The 13,025-nt window shown below is 44.4% G+C and overlaps 1 protein-coding gene across 4 annotated transcripts in view; it reads right to left on the bottom strand.

The window, feature by feature from the left end:
• Positions 1-8,737, bottom strand: part of KATNAL1 (katanin catalytic subunit A1 like 1) — a 136,749-nt gene extending 128,012 nt beyond the window's left edge. For 2 of the 4 annotated variants that reach the window (XR_013224070.1, XM_077298271.1), the window contains exon 1: positions 8,491-8,697. The gene's annotated coding sequence lies outside the window, so the exon portion shown is untranslated. The other 2 variants (XM_077298272.1, XM_077298273.1) reach the window with 2 other exon arrangements.
• Between the last annotated feature and the right edge of the window lie 4,288 nt (positions 8,738-13,025).

Below are 13,025 nucleotides of genomic sequence, written 5' to 3'. Positions count from 1 at the left end.
TCGCGGACATAACATGTGCATCTCCCGTTGCAGTGAGGACTGAGCCCCCCGGGTTGTCATTGCTTGTTCCTTAAAGGGAACCTGTCACCCCAAAAATCGATGGTGAGGTAAGCTCACCGGCATCAGGGGCTTATCTACAGTATTCTGTAATGCTGTAGATAAGCCCCCGATGTTACCTGAAAGAGGAGAAAAAGAGGTTATAATATACTCACCTGGGCGGTCCCGCTGTGGTCCGTGGTCAAATGGGCATCTCAGGTCTGCTCCGGTGCCTCCCATCTTCATTCCATGACGTCCTCTTCTCGTCTCCGCGCCTTCGGCGCAGGCGTACTTTGTCTGCCCTGGTGAGGGCAGAGCAAAGTACTGCAGTGCGAAGCCGGGCCTCTCTGACCTTACCGGCGCCTGCGCACTGCAGTACTTTGCTCTGCCCTCAACAGGGCAAAGTACGCCTGCGCCGAAGCAGCAGGCAGCGCGGAGACCAGAAGAGGACGTCATGGAATGAAGATGGGAGGCGCCGGAGCAGACCTGAGACGCCCATCGGAGCGGGACCACCCCTGGGTGAGTATAATCTAACCTTTTTTTCTCCTCTTTCAGGTAACATCGGCGGCTTATCTACAGCATTACAGAATGCTGTAGATAAGCCCCTGATGCCGGTGAGCTTACCTCACCATCGATTTTGGGGGTGACAGGTTCGCTTTAACTGCAAAGTCTAACCCGGGCCTGCCATACAGAACCTTAAAGACATCAAGACATTTCAGAAGACCAACCCCTTGAACAAATGCCCCCAGGCAGATGGACTTTAACTCCTTAGTGACGGGGCCAATTTGAAGCTTAATGACCAGGCCAATTTTTACAATTCTGACTACTGTCACTTTATGAGGTTATAACTCTGGAACAGTTTAACGGATCCCGATGACTCTGAGAATGTTTTTTCGTGACATATTGTACTTCATGTTAGTGGTAAAATTTCCTCTATATTATTTGCGTTTATTTATGAAAAAAAATGAAATATGGTGAAAATTGTTCAAATTTTGCAATTCTCAAACTTTGAATTTTTATGCCCTTAAATCAGAGTCATGTCACACAAAATAGTTAAGGCTACTTTCACACTAGCGTCGTGCACTGCACGTCGCTATGCGACGTTGCGGCGCACCGACGCTAGCTGTGAAAGCGCCGCACAATGGGGGCAGCGGATGCAGTTTTCCAACGCATCCGCTGCCCCATTGTGAGGTGCGGGGAGGGGGCGGAGTTCCGGCCGCGCATGCACGGTCGGAAATGCTGCAGACGACGCACCAAAAAATGTTACAAGCAACGTTTTTTGGTGGCGACGGTCTGACGCAACACAACGCAACCGTCGCACGACGGTTGCGACGTGTGGCAATGCGTCGCACTGCGTCGCTAATAAAAGTCTATGGAGAAAAAACGCATCCTGCAAGCACTTTTGCAGGATGCGTTTTTTCTGCAAAACGACGCATAGCGACGTGCAGTGCACGACGCTAGTGTGAAAGAGGCCTAATAAATAACATTCCCACGCGTCTACTTTTCAGCACAATTTTGGAAACAACTTTTTTTGCTAGGAAGTTATAAAGGTTAAAAGTTGACCAGCGATTTCTCATTTTTACAACAAAATTTACAAAACTTTTTTTTTTTTGGGACCATCTCACATTTAAAGTCACTTTGAGGGGTGTACAAGACAGAAAATACCCCAAAATGACACCATTCTAAAAACTACACCCCTCTTGGTGCTCAAAACCACATTCAACAAGTTTATTAACCCTTTACATGCTTCACAGGAACTGAAGCAATGTGGAAGGAAAAAATTAACATTTAACTTTTTTAACAAACATTTTACTTCAGAACCAATTTTTTTTATTTTCACGTGTGTGCACACACATTCAGGATTTTTCACGGTTTTTCGCTGTAAAAATGCGATAAAACCGCGAAAAAAACGCATTCATTAAGCATCCTATTATTAGAATGTAATCCGCAATTTTTGTGCACATGTTGCGTTTTTTTCCGAGGCGGATTCGCATTCCGGAAAAAAACGCAGCATGTTCATTCTTTGTGTGGAATCGCGGGGATTCCGCACACATAGGAATGTATTGATCAGCTTACTTTCCGCATGTGGCTATGCCCACCATGCGGGATGTAAGCGGATCATGTGCGGATGGTACCCAGGGTGGAGGAGACGAGACTCTCATCCAGGCCCTGGGAACCATAAAATTGTAAAAAAAAAAAAATTTAATAATAAATTGTGATATTCTCACCTTCCGGCATCCCTCGCAGCGTTCCTGCTCCTCGTGATGCTTCCGTTCCCAGTGATGCTTTGCGGCGATGACCTGTGATGAAGTAGTGGCCTCGCGAGACCGCTAAGTCATCTGGGGTAATTGCCGTGAGGCATTACTGGGAACGGAAGCATCACGAGGAGCGGTAACGCTGTGGGGGACGCCGGAAGGTGAGAATATCACGATTTATTTTTTTTTTATTATTTTTAACATTAGATCTTTTTACTATTGATGCTGCATAGGCAGCATCAATAGTAAAAAGTTGGTCACACTTGTCAAACACTATGTTTGACAAGTGTGACCAACCTGTCAATCAGTGTTCCAAGCGATGCTACAGATCGCTTGGAAAATGCTAGCATTTTGCAAGCTAAATACGCTTGTAAAACGCTAGTGTTTAGCGGGAAAGCGCATGCCAATTCCGCATGCGTTTTACCACCCACTGCACAGTTGCGGAATTGCTACGGAGATTTCGGCGGCAATTCCGGACATGTGCACATAGCCTAATAAGAGAAAATGAACCACAAAATTTGTTGTGCAATTTCTCCTGAATACGTGGGGGTAAACCACTGTTTGGGCGCACGGCAGAGCTTGGAAGAGAAGGAGCGCCGTTTGACATTTTCAATGCAGAATTGGCTGGAATTGAGATCGGACGCCATGTCGCTTTTGGAGAGCCCCTGATGTGCCTAAACAGTGGAAACCACCCACAAGTGACACCATTTTGGAAACTAGACCCCTTAAGGAACTTATCTAGTTGTGTAGTGAGCACTTTGAACCCCCAGGTACTTCACAGAAGTTTATAACGTAGAGACGTGAAGATTAAAAAAAATTATTTTTTCCAAAAAAATGATCTTTTTGACCCCAAATTTTAATTTTCACAAGGGTAACAGGAGAGATTGGACCATGAAAGTTGTTGTGCAATATGTCTTGAGTACACTGATACCCCATGTGTGGGAGAAAACTACTTTTTGGGCGCACGTCGGGGCTCGGAAGTGAAGTAGTGATGTTTTGGAATGCAGACTGATGGAATGGTCTGCGGGCATAATGTTGCGTTTGCAGAGCCCTTGATGTGCCTAAACAGTAGAAACCCCCACAAGTGACCCCATTTTGGAAACTAGATCCTCCCAAGGAGCTTATCTAGATGTGTGGTGAGCAGTTTGAATGCCCAAGTGCTTCACAGAAACACACACATCTGATTACCGCCTCTATGTAGCTGAGTCAATCGGGTTATGGCAGTTTCTAGTTTCCTGTGGAATTCAAATCACCCTCCTTTCGTCCCATTCAAAATAAAACAATAAAAAAAAAATAATAATAATCAAACATACACATATTTGGTATTGCCACATTCAGAATCGCCCGATCTATCAATAAAAAAAAGGATTAACCTGATCGCTAAATGACGCAGTGAGAAAAAAAAAAGTCAAAACGCCAGTTACCTTTTTTGGCCACCGCGACATTGCATTAAAATGCAATAATGAGCGATCAAAAGAACGTATCTGCACCAAAATGGTATCATTAAAAATGTCAGCTTGGCGCGCAAGAAATAAGCCCTCACCTAACCTGATATCACGAAAAATGGAGACACTACGGGCCTCGGAAAATTGCGCCATTTTTTTATTTTTTTTAAACAAAGTTTTTTTTTTTTTTCACTATGTAAATAAAAAGGAACCTAGACATGTTTGGTGTCTATGAACTTGTAAATGACCTGGAGAATCATAATGGCAGGTCACTTTTAGCATTTAATGAACATAGTAAAAAAAGCATCGGTATCGTTCAAAAGTACAACTCGTCCCGCAAGAAACAAGCCCTCACACGGCCATATTGACGGAAAAATAAAAAAAGAAAAGTTATGGCTCTGAGAAGAAGGGGAGCGAAAAATTAAAACGCAAAACCGAAAATACCTCCGGTCATGAAGGGGTTAAAATAAAAACCACCTATACCCACCTTCTGTGACGATTCCGTTCCTGGAGTATCGGCACCTGCGTTCCTGGGGTCAAGCGAGGTTGTGATGACGTCACACGAGCCCTGCAGCCAATCAGCGCTGGCGTCACTGTACCCACCTTTCAGGAAGCGAAAGCAGCAGCCGCAGCCCTCAATTCCTGTTGATGTTGCATACGTTCAATGGTGGAGACAGTGACGCCAGCGCTGTTTGAGGAAAGGGCTCGTATGACGTCACAACCTCACGTAAGCCCTGGGAACGCGGCAGGTGCCGACACCGGAGGTGAGATTTTATTGTATATTTTATTACCGGAGGTGGAGTTTTTATTTTAACGAGGCCAAACAAGAGATATGAGAAGGGATTGTCCTAGTAGTGATCAACTCCTTTAACTGTGTTTAGACTGGCAAATTAAGCGTTGTCCAGGTTTTTGAAGAGAGTCTGCAGTGACTATGCGGCTGCAGACTTGTGAATCTTCACATTACGTGTAGAGCGAGCTATTAGTATGTGATAGGCCACGTCCACACGTTCAGTATTTGGTCAGTATTTTATATCAGTATAAGGCCGGCCTCACACTCAGCGTATGTAAATACGGTCCGTTTTTTATGGCCGTAATACGCAGAAAAGTCCCCAAAATAGTGATCCGTATGTCATCCGTAGTCAGGGTGTGTCAGCGTATTTTGCGCATGTCATCCTCCGTATGTAATCCGTATGGCATCCGTACTGCGATATTTTCTCGCAGGCTTGCAAAACCGACATCTAATGGATTTATGTGCTCAAATGTTCGTTAAAACACACACACACACATATATATATTTGTATTTATATTTAATTCAGTGCGATATATGTGAAAAGCCGGTAATTCAATTGCCGGCTTTTCATTTCTCCTTCCCAAACCCGACAGGATATGAGACATGGTTTACATACAGTAAACCATCTCATATCCCCTTTTTTTTTTGCATATTCCACACTACTAATGTTAGTTGGAAAAGTTCCCACGCTCGAGTTCATATGAGGACATCCAGCAGAGGGCGCATCACCGCAACTCAAGGTAACTACAGATCACCCAGCTTTCCTTTCAGTACCCGGGGTTTACAGGCACGAGCGAGTGCTTTAGCACAGCTCCTGGCTGTAAAATGATTTAACCCCTTCAGATGGATTTACTTCGTGGGACGTGACAGATCATCTGAAGGTATGTATATTGTTGGTTTATTATTTTTCAGAGCGAGGGTCTTCAGGTGGATTGAGAGAGCAATAAAATATTAAAATAACCTGTGTGTTTATTTCATTAAAATACTTTTTAATAATGTGTGTGTGTTTTTTTAACCATTTCATACAATTGGATTAATAATGGATAGGTGACATAATTGACGCCTCTCCATTATTAATCTGGCTTAATGTCACCTTACAATAGCAAGGTGACATTAACCCTTCATTACCCCATATCCCAAGGCTACACGGGAGTGGGAAGAGAATGGCCAAGTGCCAGAACAGGCGCATCTTCCAGATGTGCCTTTTCTGGGGTGGCTGGGGGTAGATGTTTGTAGCCGGGGGGGGGGGGGGGGGGGAAATAACCATGGACCCTCTCCTGGCTATTAATATCTGCCGTCAGTCACTGGCTTTACCATTCTGGCGGAGAAAATTGCGCGGGAGCCCACGCCAATTTTTTCCGCCATTTAACCCTTTATTTTAGCAGCTACAGCGCCCAAATTTTGCACATACACACTACTAACATTAGTAGTGTGGAATATGCAAAAAAAAAAAAAAGGGGGATATGAGATGGTTTACTGTATGTGGCCACTCTCTTCCCACTCCCGTGTATCATGTCGGGTTTGGGAAGGAGAAATGAAAAGCCGGCAATTGAATTACCGGCTTTTCACTAACACCGCTGCGTATTTCTCGCAAGTCACACTGCTGGTCCGTGTGGAATCCGTATTTTTCTCACCCCATAGACTTTTATTGGCGATTTTTTTGCGCAATACGGTGACAAACGCAGCATGCTGTGATTTTCTACGGCCGTACAAGACCGTATAATACGGATCAGTAAAACACAGCAGATAGGAGCTGGGCCATAGAGAATCATTGTACCGTATGCAATCCGTATTTTCTGCACCTCTCATATGTCCGTAAAACTCGCTAGATGCCGGCCTTAGTGATGAGTGAGTATACTCTTTGCTCTGGTGATCTCTCAGTATTTGTTAGTGTTCGGAGATTTCGTTTTCCTCACCTCAGCTGAATGATTTACAGCTATTAGCCAGGCTGACTACATGTGAGGATTCCCTAGCAACCAGGCAATCCCCACATGTACTCAGCCTGGCTAGTAGCTGTAAATCATTCAGCTGAGGTGATGAAAACTAAATCTCCGAACACTAACAAATACTCGGAGATCACCCGAGCAATGAGTATACTCACTCATCACTAATCAGTATCTGTAAGCCAAGATCAGGAGTGGAACAATCAGTGGAAAAGTATAATAGAAACACGTCACCACTCCTGGTTTTGGCTTACAGATGCTGAGGTAAAATACTGACCAAATACTGAACATGTGACCGTGGACGTTTGCTTATTCCTCATTCTGACTTAATACAAGTGAATTGAGTGATTGCAGAGTTTTGTGTAAAACCTGGACAACCCCTTTAATACCTGCTGCTGTATAATAACGGATTGTACATGAATGACAAATGAGGGAGGAAAAAAAAAAATTGTTCGAATTTTCTGGATGAAATTAAGGCAATGTTTTATATGTTTATGTGTACACATTGTTAACACTCGGCTATGCTAACCGGTGTGAGGCATTGACATGTGAAAACCAGCGAGCGGGCCTGAACGGTGACAGTCTGGATATTACACACAGCTTCATTTGATTCAGAAGCCAAATTCGGAGCGTTATTCAAGCAGAAATGCCACAGGAGTTGACATGTTTTATCTTTTTCCACATGGAAAAAAACACCAAATCTACTACAGGCGTGCGTTCACATCTAAGCAAATAGGAAGTTTACTCAAAGAGAAGTTAAAGTATTTTATTGGGGGGAGGGGGGGGTAGAAATTCTATCACAGAATCTGCTCCAAAATCCAAGTGAAAAAGCTCCGTATGAACATACCCCAATACATCAGCCCCAGCTAGGGGAAATCCACAGGAAGAAAACAAACTAAATGAAATAATGAAAAAAAAAAAAATACAACAACACACACACACACACACACACAAGTACAACTGATCGCCCACAACTACATTTTCCCTATGTAAAAAATTACCGTCACAGTTCGGATACGCGCACACGTTACGTATTTACTGCAGAAATTTCTGTATCTCTCGGCAGACAAAATGCAGCGGGAGACAGGATTGCTTTTGCCACATTTTTTACTTGAGTTTTGGGGGCAGCTTTTTCCTCACTCATTATTACGGGTCAAATCTGCAGCAAAAAACGCTAAAAGTATTGACACGCTGCGGATATAAATCTGCACCGAAAAAAAACGCAACATGTGCACAAGGGGCAAAAACTGAAACCTGCATCTTAGCGCCCGGTTGGGCCTCACTGCAGGCGCTCCGCCGGGCATTATCCGGGTTACCTGCCCCGTCTCAGCCGTCATGTTTTGGGGATGTGGCTGGAAGGTGACCCCCCCCCCCAGTCTCCATTGTAATCCGCCATAGGCGGGTGCCGTTGTCGTGGTGATGCAAGATGGTGGCTGGTAACTAGCACTGAATTGTGAACTAAAATGTTTAGATTATTTTTTTGCACTGGAAAAAAGCAGTCAAAGGCAGGGCATGCTGAGAGTTGTAGTGCCCCAGAGCTGGAGGAACAGTGAATTAATACACCACCATGCTACAAAGTAAATAGCACAGACACTTGTCAGCTGCACTGCTGAGCTCACCAGGCCTGTACCCATAAGGCTACAGTCATCACTCACCTGCTGGCGCGGCCTCCGGCCTCACAGTCCGGGCTCTGATCCACTGTAGCCTCTACAATAGGGATAAATGCACACAAGGGCTAAGGATGGAGAAGCCCTGCATGCAGCGCGGGATTGTGGGGCTTGTAGTTCTTTGTTCTCTAGCTCCTTCCACACCGGTAACTAACAAACTACATGCCCCAGCATGCCCTGCGCGCCCGATGCGGGGGTCTGTGATACAGCTGAGTGCATGGGATGAGTGATGGCAGCAGTGTTCAGGCGGGAGAGCGCAGTAATGGACGCCAGTGTGAGGGGGGCCCCGCTCCGGGATTGGGACCCGGCCTGCTCCCATTTGGTATCTAGCAAGTATTACGTACTCCGCCTTACCGTTACCAGAGCTGTGTTAGTGGCGTTGTCATGGCTGCGGGCGGATACGGAGCGCACGGCTGGCGGGGGAGGAGCTTACACTGCAGCCACAGCTGCAGCCTCCAGGGGGCGCTGCGTGCACAGTTTTGATTCTATAAAACCCACAGACTCAGTGACTGCTACAGATAGCAAATCCCTGTGCGTCCCCTCAGTGGTCACAGCAGCGCCTGCCGCCCACAGCTCAGCTATCACTGGAAGGAAAGCGTCTCTCCCTAGCAACACCCATTCACCACTTACCTGTCAGAGGGGCGGGGCAGCGAGGGACACTCAGGGAAAGCTCAGCCTGCAGGGCATTGGCCAGCATCAGACTGGGGGCCACAGGGGAATGGACTCTAGGGGCCCACCCTACAGCTAGATGCAAATACCTGTTATCCCCATTATAGTGGGGCAATAACTGTAAATCACCAGCTGTGCCCCATAACTGGGATGTATAATTATGGCAGTTTACATTAAAGGGTTATTTAATTAAAACACACAGATCCATGGGCTCCACAGGATAGGGGACAACGTATTGATCGTTTGGGTGGACCATTGTAAACCGCACCGATCCGAAGAATTGGGATGTGTTATCCCTACATGTTGTATAATTTGATCACTATGTGGTCTGGTCACGGTGTGGCGGTATTTGTTCCTTGTATGTTGTATTATTTAGTCACTATGAGGTGGTAATATGTAGTCTGGTCATGGTGTGGTGGTATTTCTCCCCTTTATGCAGTATTCGGTAACTGGTGGTAATATTTGGTCTGGTCATGGTGTGGCGGTATTTGTTCCTTGTATGTTGTATTATTTAGTCACTATGAGGTGGTAATATGTAGTCTGGTCACACTATGGTGGTATTTCTCCCTTTTAGGCCGGCGTCACACTAGTCGTAAGACACTACAGTCCGTTTTTTACGGCCGTAATACGTATAAAAGTCCCCAAAATAGTGATCCGTATGTCATCCAAAGGCAAGGTGTGTCAGCGTATTTTGCGCATGGCATCCTCCATATGTAATCCGTATGGCATCCGTACTGCGAGATTTTCTCGCAGGCTTGCAAAGCTCAAATGTTATTTAAAACATATATACAGTATATATATATATATATATATATATATATATATATATATATATATATATATATATATATATATATTATATATATATATAATATATATATATATATATATATATATATATATATATATATTTTGTCATTGAGACACATATATATATATTCTGTATTTATATTTAATTCAGCGCGAGATATGTGAAAAGCCGGTAATTCAATTGCCGGCTTTTCATTTCTCCTTCACAAACCCGACATGATATGAGACATGGTTTACATACAGTAAACCATCTCATCCCCTTTTTTTTTTTGCATATTCCACACTACTAATATTAGTAGTGTGTATGTGCAAAATTTGGCCGCTGTAGCTGCTAAAATAAAGGGTTAAATCGCGGAAAAAATTGGCGTGGGCTCCCGTGCAATTTTCTCCGCCAGAATGGTAAAGCCAGTGACTGAGGGCAGATATTAATAACCTAGAGAGGGTCCATGGTTATTGTATTATGATCTGGTGGCTTAAGAGCAGCATGGGACGTACTCTGGAGAAGGTGGGACCTGTACTGACCGCAGACCCTGAACTTAACACCGCAACTGGAAGTAGCCGTGGAATGTATCTTTCACTCCCTTTCACTATTTAGACATCTCGACACAGCCGGAGGACTAATTACCCCTAAAGATAGTTTTCCCTTTTCTATCTTGCCTCAGAGAAAATCCCCAAAGAACAGGCAGCCCCCCACAAATATTGACGGTGAGAGGAGAGGGAAAAAACATACACAGACTGAAATGAGAATTTAGCAAAGGAGGCACTTCTAGCTAAATAGAAAGGACAGGACGGAGTACTATGCGGTCAGTATTAAAACACTAGAAAATATCCACCACAGAAAATACAAAAACTCCACAGCTAACTAAAGACATGGAGGGTATATCTGCATCTCCAGAGATACCAGCTTGGCTAAACAAATCCTTATACAGACCAAGCTGGACAAGACAAAACATGGAAAATAACTGAACAATAAGACCACAGCATGTGGACAGCAAAATCAAGGCCAGAACTTATCTTGTTGAAAAGAACTGCAAAGCAGAAGAGACCAGGCAGGGATGTGAATCCTCCAGGAACAATGGACAACTGGCACTGACTAAAGGGTGAAGCAAGACTAAATAGCCCTGTCCAAATTGCAAAAAGTGAAAACACCTGAAAAATGCTGTGATTCAGAGACAGCAGCGCTACCACTTACAACCACCGGAGGGAGCCCAAGAGCAGAATTCACAACATATTGGCCCCCCCTGGCTAAAACCATCTGCCCCCAGCCACCCCAGAAAAGGCACATCTGGAAGATGCGCCTATTTTGGCACTTGGCCACTCTCATCCCACTCCCGTGTAGGGGTGGGATATGGGGTAATGAAGGGTTAATGTCACCTTGCTATTGTAAGGTGACATTAAGCCAGGTTAATAATGGAGAGGCGTCAATTATGACACCTATCCATTATTAATCCAATCGTACGAAATGGTTAAGAAAACACACAAACATTATTGCAAAGTATTTTAATGAAATAAAGACACATGTTGTTGTAATATTTTATTAGACTTTTAATCCACCTGAAGACCATTGTCCTGAAACAAAGTTAAAAAAACAAACAACAATATTCCATACCTTCCGTCGTTATGTCCCACGATGTAAATCCATCTGAAGGGGTTAAATCATTTTACAGCCAGGAGCTGTGCTAATGCACTCGCTGGTGCCTGTAAAACCCCGGGTACTGAATGGAAAGCAGGGTGATCTGTAGTTACCTTGAGTTGCGGTGAGGCGCCCTCTGCTGGATGTCCTCATATAAACTCGAGCATGGGAACTTTTCCAAGGCTCCAGTTCATGAGGACATCCAGCAGAGGGCGCCTCACCGCAACTCCAGGTAACTACAGGTCATTCCCCTGCAATCCATTAATTCCCGGGGGTTTTACAGGCACGAGCACTGCTTTAGCAGAGCTCCTGGCTGTAAAATGATTTAACCCCTTCAGATGGATTTACTTCGTGGGACTTGACCTGAGCGACGGAAGGTATGAGATATTGTTGTTTTTTTATTTTTCCTTTGTTACAGAACGAGGGTCTTCAGGTGGATTACCAGTGTAATAAAATATTACAACAACCTGTGTCTTTATTTCATTAAAATACTTTTAAATAATGTGTGTGTTTTATTAACCATTTCGTACTATTGGTTTAATAATGGATAGGTGTCATAATTGACACCTCCATTATTAATCTGGCTTAATGTCACCTTACAATAGCAAGGTGACATTAACCCTTCATTACCCCATATCCCACCGCTACACGGGAATGGGAAGAGAGTGGCCAAGTGCCAGAATAGGCGCATCTTCCAGATGTGCCTTTTCTGGGGTGGCTGGGGGCAGATGTTTGTAGCCGGGGGGGGCAATAACCATGGACCCTCTCTAGGCTATTAATATCTGCCCTCAGTCACTGGCTTTACCACTCTGGCGGAGAAAATTGCGCGGGAGCCCACACCAATTTTTTCCGCCATTTAACCCTTTATTTTACAAGCTACAGCGGCCAAATTTTGCACATACACACTACTAACATTAGTAGTGTGGAATATGCAAAAAAAAAGGGGATATGAGATGGTTTACTGTATGTAAACCATGTCTCATATCATGTCGGGTTTGTGAAGGAGAAATGAAAAGCCGGCAATTGAATTACCGGCTTTTCTATAGAACACCGCTGTGTATTTCTCGCAAGTCACACTGCTGGTCCGTGTGTAATCCGTATTTCTCTCACCCCCATAGACTTTCGTTGGCGATTTTTTTGCACAATACGGTGACAAACGCAGCATGCTGCGATTTGCTACGGCCGTACAAGACCGTATAATACGGATCCGTAAAATACGTCTGATAGGAGCTGGGCCATAGAGAATCATTGGGCCGTGTGTTATGCATATTTTACGGATGTATTTTATGCGCTTATACGTCCGTTAAACTCGCCAGTGTGACGCCGGCCTTATTCAGTATTATTCAGTTACTATGTGGTGGTAATATGTGGTCTGGTCATGGTGTGGTGGTATTTCTCCCCTTTATGCGGTATTATTCGGTCACTATGTGGTGGTAATATGTGGTCTGGTCATGGTGTGGCGGTATTTCTCCCCTGTATGTGGTATTATTAAGTCACTATGTGGTGGTAATATGTGGTCTGGTCATGGTGTGGCGGTATTTCTCCCCTGTATGTGGTATTATTGTCACTGTGGTGGTAATATGTGGTCTGGTCATAATGTGGCGGTATTTCTCCCTTTTATTCAGTATTATTCAGTCACTATGTGGTGGTAATATGTGGTCTGGTCATGGTGTGGCGGTATTTCTCCCCTTTATGCGGTATTATTCAGTCACTATGTGGTGGTAATATGTGGTCTGGTCATGTTGTGGTATTTCTCCCCTGTATATGGTATTATTCA

Source organism: Ranitomeya variabilis, chromosome 3 (genome assembly GCF_051348905.1).
Source record: "Ranitomeya variabilis isolate aRanVar5 chromosome 3, aRanVar5.hap1, whole genome shotgun sequence".
NCBI lineage: Eukaryota > Metazoa > Chordata > Amphibia > Anura > Dendrobatidae > Ranitomeya > Ranitomeya variabilis.
The sequence above is the reverse complement of the archived record's forward strand: the minus strand, read 5'-3'. Positions and strand labels throughout refer to the sequence as shown.